Consider the following 7,826-nt stretch of genomic DNA (forward strand, 5'->3'; position numbering starts at 1 on the left):
TTATTTTTTCGCTGGCCAGTCCCGGGATGCGAGAGCGCCCACCCAAGGCACGCCTGGGAATCCGCCAAGACACCCGGTTCCTTAACGCGGCTGGTGCCCCCGTGGCAGAGACCATGGGAGGCTACGCACGGGCCGGGGTCCTGCCGAGCGGCCAAGACTGGGCAGGCAGGCGGCCGGAGTTCTGGGCAATCCCGGACGCGAAGGCGCCCACAGAGACCTGCCGCGAACCGGCCAAGGCCCGCGGCGAGGTGCCGTAGCGCCGCCGACACTGGCTGGCCGCCGAGTGGCCGGCGGAATCCCCCATACCCCACAGGAGGTGCGCTGCAGGCGCGGGCGTCTTCGGCGCCCGGGAGGCCAGGCTCGAGCTCTTGGGGCGGCAGGCGACAACCTCTCCCGTCTACGGCCATACTACCCTGAACGCGCCCGATCTCGTCTGATCTCGGAAGCTAAGCAGGGTCGGGCCTGGTCAGTACTTGGATGGGAGACCGCCTGGGAATACCGGGTCCTGTAGGCTTTTGCCGCCCCCTCCTTTTGCCGCCCTCCAGCCAGGGTGCCGCTAGACACCCCCGGGCCCTGCCCACTCGCTCGATGTCTCGGCGGTCCGTGATAGCCGCCCAAGCCCAAGCGCTGCCCGCGCCGCCCCGCGCCGTTGCCGGCCTCGTCTGCTCCCGTACAGCCAGCCCTGGGCTGTTTTCGCTCTCCGCTCCGGGCCCTTCCCGTCCTGGGCTCCGCGAGGCCGAGCCCCTAGACACACGCCGGCAGTGCGCTGGCATCCCCGGGATGCGGGAACGGAAACCCCCACGCGCCCCGCCGCGGGCCGCTCCGCTCCGCGCGAGGCCTCAAGTCTCGGCCCGCAGGCTTCTCCCCGCCCTTCTCACGGGACAGCCAGGTGTCCTCAGACCAGGTGCGAGGCCTCCCCGCACAGCCGAGACTGGAAGCGCGACGGACCAGCCGCGTCAGAGAGGCTGAGACGCACGAGAGCGCGCGTGCGCGCGACTGCACGGCGAGAGCCCCTCTCGCTCGCGACAGGCCGCAGCGAAGGACCTCACACACGCACACACACGCACACACTCCAGTGAGCCCGTGCGTCTCTCCTTTCTGCGTCGGGACCCCCCGCAGGACTATGAGCACAATGAACCTCCTTGAGCCCCAGGCCTGTCCTGGGGTACGGGGCACGAACCTCCTCCCTGCCCGAGCCCAGCCCCGGCACGACCGTCCTCTGCCGTGGAAGTGGCCTCTTCAGAGCGGCCGCAGGGTCTCGGGATCACAGTCGGGGAGGGCAGAGGAGGAGTGCGTCTGGGTCACGGCCGGAGCCCGGATGTATAGGGGCCGCAGTGGCCTAGGCGCGCAGGTGGCCGAGTGCATGGCGGGCCACGCCCGGGCCGGGCCAGGGTCCGGCCGAGGGTCCGAGACTGGGCGGGCGGGCGGCCCAGGTCCTGGGCAGTGCCGGGACGCGAGAGCGCCCACCCAGACCTCCCGCACTGCCGCGAACCGGCCAAGGCCCGCAGTGTCCTAGCGCGGCCGGCCGAATACCCCAGACCACCCAAGGAGGTGCGCTGCAGGCGCGGGCGTCTCCGGCTCCCGGGAGGCCAGGCTCGAGCTCTTGGGGCGGCAGGCGACAACCTCTCCCGTCTACGGCCATACCACCCTGAACGCGCCCGATCTCGTCTGATCTCGGAAGCTAAGCAGGGTCGGGCCTGGTCAGTACTTGGATGGGAGACCGCCTGGGAATACCGGGTGCCTGGGAATACCGGGTGCTGTAGGCTTTTGCCGCCCCTCCTTTTGCCGCCCTCCAGCCAGGGTGACCCTGGACGCCCCCGGGCCCTGCTCGCTCGCTCGCTCGCTGTCTCATGGGTCCCGGGCAGCCGCCTGAGCCCAAGGGCGTCTTCAACGGCCGCGAGCCCCGCATCCTCGCCGGGCCTCACCGGGTCTCCTGCACCAGCCCTGGGCTGTTTTCTCTCTCCACTCCGGGCCCTTCCCTTCCTGGGCTCCGCGAGGCCGAGCCCCAAAGACCGCGGTCTCTGACACACGCTGGGAGTGCGCTCGCATCGCCGGGGCGCGGGACCGGCCACCCCTACCTGCCCCGCCGCGCCCCGCCCAGCCCCGCCCCGCCCGAGGCCTCAAGTCTCGGCGGGCACCTTCTCCCCGCCCTTCTCACGGGACAGCCCGGTGCCCTCGGAGCAGGCGCGAGGCCGCGCCCCGCACAGCCAGGACGGGAAGCGGGACCGACCAGCCGCGTCAGAGAGACCGAGACGCACGAGAGCCCCTCTCGCTCGCGACAGGCCGCAGCGAACGGCCACACACACGCACACGCACACACGTGCACGCGCGCACACGCACACATATGAACACACACTCCATGGAGCCCCTGCGTCTTTCCTTTCCGCGGCGGGACCCCCGGCTGGACTCTGAGCACAATGAGCCTCCCTGAGCCCCTGGCCTGTCCCGGGGCCCCGGGCACGGGGCACGAACCGCCTCCCCGCCCGAGCCCAGCCCCGGCACGACCGCCCTCTGCTGAGGAAGCGGCCTCTTCAGGGCGGCCGCAGGGTCCCGGGGTCACAGTCGGGGTCCGGCTCTGTGCGCTCGTCTGCGGGTCCCGTCGCGCTCTCTGTGTGGCGGGCACGGCCTCGCCTCTCTCGTCTCTCTCTCCGTCTCTGTCCCTTTCCTCCTCACTGTGTCTCTATATCTGAGCGCAGCCAGCTCGCGCGGCCCTCCCCTTCCCCGGCGACCTGTCCTTGTCCCCTCCTTCGTGGCTCTCACTGGGCCTCCCGCCCCGGCCACCTGTGTCCTCCTTTCTCCTTCCCTCCCGGTCGCTCGCTCGGTCTCTGGTTTCTCTGTGCCTCTCTGTCTGTCTCTCTTGATGGAGAGAGTCGAGGTGAAGGCGAGGGGCAGCGGACTGGGTGGGTCCCTGGTCCCGGTGGAGGGCGAGGGCTGCGTCCGTCCGAAGCGATGCCTCAGGGTGTGACCGGGGGCTCCGTGTGGTTTTGGGCGGGTCGGGCGCGGCTCGGCGGGGAGCGCAGGGGAGGGGTGCGTCTGGGTCAGGGCCGGGCCGGGACGTGGCAAGACGCACCTGCCTCGGTGCCGCAGTGGCCGAGAGGATGGCGGGCCACGCCCGGGCCGGGGTCTTGCCGAGCGGCCAAGACTGTGGAGGCCCGGGGTGCGAGAGCGCTCACCGGACCTCCGGCGCCGCCGATAACCGGCCAGGCCCGCGGTGGCTTAGCGCGGCTGGCTCTGGCTGGCCGCTGTTTAGTCGGCGGATCCCCAGCAAAATCCCCAGGAGGGGCGCTGCAGGCGCGGGCGTCGCCGGCGCCTGGGAGACCAGGCTCGACCTCTTGGGGCGGCGGGCGACAGCTTCTCCCGTCTACGGCCACACCACCCTGAACGTGCCCGATCTCGTCTGATCTCGGAAGCTAAGCAGGGTCGGGCCTGGTCAGTACTTGGATGGGAGACCGCCTGGGAATACCGGGTGCTGTAGGCTTTTTGCCGCCCCTCCTTTTGCCGCCCTCCAGCCGGGATGCCCCTGCACGCCCCTGGACCCTGCTCGCTCGCTCGCTGTCTCGGGGGTCGCACGAATGGCCGTGCGCCCCTCGCCACCGCCCGCCTCCACCTGCTCTCCTGCCGCCAGCCCTGGGCTGTTTCCTCTCTCCGCTCCGGGCCCTTCCCTTCCTGGGCTCCGAGGGGCCGAGCCCCAAGGGCGGAGGGCGCTGGGCGGAGGTTGAGGTCTCGCAGCGAAGTGTTGTCTGGTGGTGTGGCCGCTGTCTCCGCGTGGTTCGGGGCAGGTCGGGCTCGGCCACAGCGCGGAGCGCAGGCGAGGGGTGGGTGTGGTTCAGGGCCGGGCCGGGACGTGGCAAAGCCGCACCCGCCTCGGTGCCCAGGTGGCCGAGAGGCTGGCGGGCCGCGCCCGGGTCGGACTCCTGCCGAGAGGCCAAGAGCGGTGAGGCTCGCGTTCGGGGGGTGGGGTGGGGGACGGGGCTGGGTCGTCCCGCCATGCGAGAGCCCGACCCAGACCTTCGGCATGGCCGAGAACCGGCCTCGGCCCGGGATGAAGGTGCGAGGCGGGCGCGCTCTCCAGGACCCCGAAGTCCTGCGCGCGTCGCTCGAGGGCTCTGAGCGCGGGAGCCTCTGCCCGGCGAGGGGTCTGCGCCGCATCACCTCTGGGGCCCGCTCCGTGCAGCGCCGCGGCACAGTGGGGGTGACGCCCCCCGAGCGGGACGCGAGCAGCAGAGGCGAGCGCTCGATCAGGCCGGCCGCGGCGATGGCTGCCGCTCCGGACCCCGCTGCGGCTCTGGCCGGTGTAGCGGAGTCCGGTTGCCAGTCAAGTCGGGGCGGGGACAGGGGCGGGGCGGGGCGGGACAGAGGGCGGGGACAAGAGGAGGGGGAAGGAGGGGCCAGTGAGCGGGGATACGGGGAGGGGACCCGGCCGAGGCGGGAGGGACAGAGGAGGGGCCGGGGGCCGTGGCCCGGGCTGGGAAGACATATGGAAAGGACGGGAGCGATTTCAGAGAGAGCTAAGTAGCAAGGGTCTGGACTCTCATTGGAATGGTGGGCAGAGCCCTTAAGGCAGGGGACACTTCTCGGCTGCCATCTCATCTCGCGTGCATTTGGGGAATGGCACCAGAGTTTAGGTCCTGAGACGTGATTCGTTCTCCTCTGCTGCCATCTCGTGGGCATTTTGGGAATAACACCTGAACGTCGGTCGTCAAGTGTAGGTCATTATGACTATGCGTTCTCTGCTGCCATCTGGTGGGACGTTTGGGAATAACATGACAGTGGTACTCAAAGTCATTTCTGCTGTGCTTTCATGTTCATTTTGAAAAGAACCCCCAGGGCATGTCATTATGAAGGCTTTTTCCTCCGCTGCCATCTCGTAGGTGTTTTGAAAATAACACACAAGTATACCCATCATTAAAATTTATTTCCTGCTGCCGTCTCATGGCCATTTCCGGAACGACACCACAGTGTAGGAAATAGTACAAAGTTACTTTGCTGCCATCTGGTGGACATTTCCGGAATAAGACGGCCGCGCGCCCCGCTGCCTCTCCAGCCCTCACCTGCTCTCCTGCAGCCTGCCCTGGGCTGTTTCGTCCATCCACTCTGGGCCCTTCCCTTCCTGGGCTCCGAGGGCCCGAGCCCCAAGGGCGGAGGGCAAGGGGCGGAGGGAGAGGTCTCGGGGCGAAGTGCTGTCTGCTGCTGTGGCCGGTGTCCGAGAAATTTATCACTTACGGCAAATGCACAAGCTTCCCAGGCCCCGGGGCTTTGTGGGGAATGTTCAATCTTCTGCGCGTCCTTGGGACAGACGTTTGACAAGCACTCAGGGTTCCATGGAGCTCCTTGGGGTGGCTCCAAGTCCGTGAGCGTCTTTCCTCAGCCCTGGAGAAGGACGGGGCAGCGTGAAGCATCAGAAGCCGCTGTCCCCACCATCCTGACTTTTTTCTCGGAGTCAGGTGCAGAGTATTTCAAGACCATTGTATGGAAAGGGAGCGGGGGTGCGGGGCGGCGGCGGCAGAGGACGCTGGTTAAGAGCACCTGCTCTGGTCTTAAATTGCCCCGTGTTCAAACCCGGCTCCTCCCCCAACCACGTGTGCCCAATTGCCTCATTCTCACAGGCGGTTGCAGGAGGAGCCGGGTTTGAACACGCAGCAGTTTCTACCCTGCCTCTTAGTACTTCAGCTTCTCAGTTACCTGTGGATGGCACTAACGATATTCACCTCCGAGGGTTTCGGTGTAGATATAAAGTCATTTCATGTAAGTGTCAGCCCTTATTTTTTCCGAGGTCCTTAGGTTCAGAAGTTGCAGTGGGATTTAGGAGGCAGGGACAGAGGGAGGGGCCTGAGCCCTTTCATGCGTCCCGCTGCCGCAGCAGTTCACCCCCGTGGAACGCGATGGCCCTGAGAGATGCCTGGCCAATGCTGAGGGCTGGGGACCGGTCAAAGGTGAGCCCGGGACTCCACATCTCTCCCTCGCCTGCCCCGTAGTCCACCGGGGTGGTCCGAGGGCAGCAAATAGGCCCCGGAGCTGCGCGCAGCTTCAGGCTCCTCACGGCCCTCCACGCCCATGCCCGCTGTCACAGAACACAGCGCTGGCCACCAGGCGCCGACGTGGCCGAAACAGACACAGCCGTCTGCAGGCCTTTGCAGGAATCCATGAGCCGACTGGACACGCGGTCGTGACCTTGGAGAGGGAGCATTGTCCCTCTGTGCCCTCCCCGCCTTCAGATGTGGCTGGGGGCGAGGTTGGTGCTCCTGGGATCTCAGGCCTGTGAGGCCCCGGCCCCTCCTGCTCCCCCAGGCATCGCATGCTGGGAGGGGCTGTGAGTTTTGTAAAGAAACATATTTGCCCTTGGGGTCCCTCAGCTTCTGACTGCAGAGCAGGGGTGGAGCGGGGAGATGTGAGAACTGAGAAGGAGGGGCTGGCGTTGGCACCCGTGTGCATTTCTGGGCATGTCTGTGATTGGGGGACAGGTTGGGGTTCAGGCTTAAGGAAAACTCCCATACTCTAAAGCAGCGTGATGGGGGAACTGTGGGGTGGTAGTGAGCAGCCTGTGGGGTCGGCGTAGAGATTCTGCACAGGAAGTCTATGGCGGTATGGTGGACAGGGGTTTCTCAGAGCATGGTCCGCTGCCTGGGGGGACCCTGAGGCTGCTGTAGGTGACATCAGGGCTGGCCGGGTGCCGACTCCTGTATAGCGACCTGAGACCTCTGGGTTCTGAGATGGGGTGTCTGGGGTCTTGGTTCAAAGCCAGGGTCTCTGGGTACTGAGCAGCAGCTAGGACAGAATACGGGGAGGCGGGGGCACAGCCGGGGTCTCGGGCCTCTTGGATGAGAAGGGACCAGGTCGCATTGTGGCTCTGGAAGCCCCTATGTCCACACTCTGATTCTGTCACTTATTAGGCATGTGATCTCCTCTCTGAGACTTAGTTTACTTATTTTTGAATGAGCATCCACGGACCCCCACGACCATCGCAGGTAGAAATGTGACTGCGGATAGGTGACTGCTCTAGTCCACAAGTTTCTTTTCAAACTGAGAAAGCAGGAAGGAGAAGATCCTAGGGAAGGAGCCCCGGGGCCTCTTGATGAGCTGGGACACAGTCTCATTGTGGCTCTGGGACCCCCTGTTTCCACCCTCCGGGAAGGCGGATGTGCTTGGAACGGCCTGCTTTCCCTAAAGACCTGAGAGCAATACAGCCTTTTTTCCTAAAAATACACTATATATATAATATATAATATATATATATATTATATATATATAATATATGTATATGGGAGCTCTGGCATTAAGCACTCAGTTCACGTCCATTTTGAGCCAAAAGTGCAGACTTTTGAGAAATTGCTCACTTGCGGCAAATACACAGGCTTGTCAGGCCCTGGAGCTTTGTGGGGAATGTTCAGTCCTCTGCACGTAGTTGGGTACATACTTTTGACAAGCTCTCAGGGTCCCATTGAGCTCCTTGGGACAAAAATGTGTCTAATTCCTCTCTGTATCGTCCTGCGGACTTCAGGGTCACCCCCAGACAGTGTGCCCAGCGATGCTTTGGGCCGCCCTTCCATCGCCCCATGTGCCCCTCCATCCTTGTCGAGGAGGAAGCCAAAATGGCATCCTTCGCCTGGTAAAAAGAGATCAGTTTGGGAAACTTCAGACACCCGATTGGCTGTATGTGACTCTGTCACTTATTAGCTGTGTGATCACGTGTATGAGACTCAGTTTTCTGAATTTTGAATGAGTATACAGGAACCATGAGGAGCAGCCCAGGCAGAAAGGTGAAGGAGAGGGAGTTGTCTGCTCCAGTCCAGAGGTCTGATATCAAATTGAAAAAGCAGGAAGGAAGA

At 64.6% G+C, this 7,826-nt stretch overlaps 3 non-coding genes across 3 annotated transcripts; all 3 read left to right on the forward strand.

The window, feature by feature from the left end:
• The first annotated feature begins 395 nt into the window (after positions 1 to 395).
• On the forward strand, positions 396 to 514 carry LOC120608045 (5S ribosomal RNA). Its single transcript, XR_005654293.1, has one exon. It is a non-coding gene; the product is annotated as a 5S ribosomal RNA (ribosomal RNA).
• Positions 515 to 1,630: 1,116 nt separating this feature from the next.
• LOC120608046 (5S ribosomal RNA) lies at positions 1,631 to 1,749 on the forward strand. Its single transcript, XR_005654294.1, has one exon. It is a non-coding gene; the product is annotated as a 5S ribosomal RNA (ribosomal RNA).
• Positions 1,750 to 3,359: 1,610 nt separating this feature from the next.
• On the forward strand, positions 3,360 to 3,478 carry LOC120608043 (5S ribosomal RNA). Its single transcript, XR_005654292.1, has one exon. It is a non-coding gene; the product is annotated as a 5S ribosomal RNA (ribosomal RNA).
• The last annotated feature ends 4,348 nt before the right edge of the window (positions 3,479 to 7,826 follow it).

This window comes from Pteropus medius, unplaced genomic scaffold (assembly GCF_902729225.1).
Source record: "Pteropus medius unplaced genomic scaffold, Ma_sr-lr_union100, whole genome shotgun sequence".
Lineage (NCBI taxonomy): Eukaryota > Metazoa > Chordata > Mammalia > Chiroptera > Pteropodidae > Pteropus > Pteropus medius.